Source organism: Oncorhynchus kisutch, linkage group LG1, assembly GCF_002021735.2.
Source record: "Oncorhynchus kisutch isolate 150728-3 linkage group LG1, Okis_V2, whole genome shotgun sequence".
In the NCBI taxonomy this organism is placed as follows: domain Eukaryota; kingdom Metazoa; phylum Chordata; class Actinopteri; order Salmoniformes; family Salmonidae; genus Oncorhynchus; species Oncorhynchus kisutch.
In genome coordinates this window covers 61,397,760-61,399,739 of record NC_034174.2, presented here as the reverse complement: position 1 = coordinate 61,399,739, position 1,980 = coordinate 61,397,760, and the positions used below count along the sequence as shown (strand labels likewise).

At 39.4% G+C, this 1,980-nt stretch overlaps 1 non-coding gene across 1 annotated transcript; it reads right to left on the bottom strand.

The window, feature by feature from the left end:
* Positions 1–1,128: 1,128 nt before the first annotated feature.
* LOC116376294 (U7 small nuclear RNA) lies at positions 1,129–1,183 on the bottom strand. Its single transcript, XR_004211719.1, has one exon. It is a non-coding gene; the product is annotated as a U7 small nuclear RNA (small nuclear RNA).
* Between the last annotated feature and the right edge of the window lie 797 nt (positions 1,184–1,980).

Genomic DNA, 1,980 nt, shown 5'->3' with positions numbered 1-1,980 from the left:
GTGAGTGTGTGTGTGTGTACGTATATGTCTGTATGTGTATGTGCTTGTTTGTGTGTGTGCATTCATGTGTGTAGCAGTGTTTGTGTAGTGAGTGAGGGTGGTTTACAGAACGATGAGACTCAGACAGCCCCTGCTTACTCAGCAACTCCTGTGCCAGGGCTTATTTCAATCGCTCTTTTTTTAAATGAATTGCGTCGCGCCGGCCCCACTGAATAGCCCTGAGGTGCGTCAGACCCTTCACAGCTGACTGGCCTGATATATGCCTGACAGGAAAGCAGGAAGCTTGGCATGAGAGAGAAAGAGAGTGGGGGAAGGAGGGGGGAGGGGGAGAGTAGGCCTTGAGGCCAGAGAGAGAGAGAGCTGGCAAGAACGAAAAAAACATATTGTTTCTTCCCTCAGCCCCATGCAGAAGAAGGAGGGGAAAAAAGCCTGCTGTGTGTCGTGATTGTTTACAAGTCGCTCAGGTCAAAGGTCAAATCATGGCAGCCATCTTTGTCCCTGCTGCTGCTTTGAGTTGTTGTTTTTGTCGTCCTGGAAGCACAACCAGATGTCACCTCAATATCCTTTTGATTCACTTCACCCTTCTCTCCTTTCCTTTTCCTTCCCTTTTATTTTTATTTTCCCTTCTTTCGTTCTTTCCCCTCTTCCGTCACAGCGGGAGAGCAGACAGGGTTGACCCAGATCTCCAATTGTGTATGTGATGGCACGCAGGGATGAAGGGAGGGAGGGAAAGGGGGATGAGGGGGGAAAGAGGCAGAGAAAGGACTTAAAAGGACTCAGGATAGAGTGGTTTTGCTTTGTGAGTAACGCAACACTCCAGTGGATGATTTATCTGGAACAGCGCACATGAATAAATACTATGGTATAAATACTATAGTATTCACTCTAGTATTTTAGCTGACTTTACTGTAGTATTTACTGTAGTATACTAGAGTATTTACAGTCAACTACAGTATAAATAATGTACTAAAAGAAAACTGTTTTATAGCAATTAATGTAGTGTTTTTGCGGATTGTAGTGCACTGTAGCATTTACAGTAGTGTTTTTTGCAGACTGTAGTATACTTTTGCGGGCATTACTGTAGTATTTACTATAGTGTTTTTGTTTTATTATCTTTGACATAGAAGTGAAGGCTTTCTCATTGAGGAAACCTACTGGAGAAATACTAAAAGAGACAATTGTTTATAACCTGTAGGTAAGGGGTCTAAACAGATAGTATAGGTCTTTAGATAGCTTCTGCTCTTTTCTATAACCTGTAGGGAACACAATATATGGTCTATACTTGGCATGTAGGTTTCTCACGTATGTATATGGAGGAGGGGAATGGGAATGGAATATGCTAATTAAATACTGTATTATTTACCATAGTTACAAAATGTAGTGTTTTTACAGACTAGTGTTTTGGTGTGCATTACTGTAATATTTACTACAGTGTTTATTTGTGGATAATACTGTGGTATTTACTATAGTATTCTAGAGTATACATCAACATTCTATAGTATGTACTAGACATGATTGAGTACTACGGCGTGTAGTATAGTATTCTACAGTATACTACAGAATTCTATAGTAAGTGGTCAAAAGACCAATCGGTGACAAAAGATCAGACTTTGGCAGCATGTGTAAACGCAGCACTATTGTCTGAGTGAGTGAAACATAAATCAATTGTATGAGGAGGACGAGGAGGTGGCACAAATTTCAGAAATAGACCAAACTTTGGTAAATGGCTCCGATATACATCAAGTCCATAATTATTGGCACCCTTGAGAAAGATGAGCAAAAGAAACTGTATAAAATAAAAATGACTATTACTGAGCTATATTGCATTATATTATATTATATTATATTAAATGATATTATTGTATACTAATACAATTGCTCAGAGAAAGACATTTTGTTTAACAAGTAATAAAACATTTAAAAGATAAGGGTCAAAATGATTGGCACCCCTGTTTTCAGTACTTCAGCACACCAGTGGTG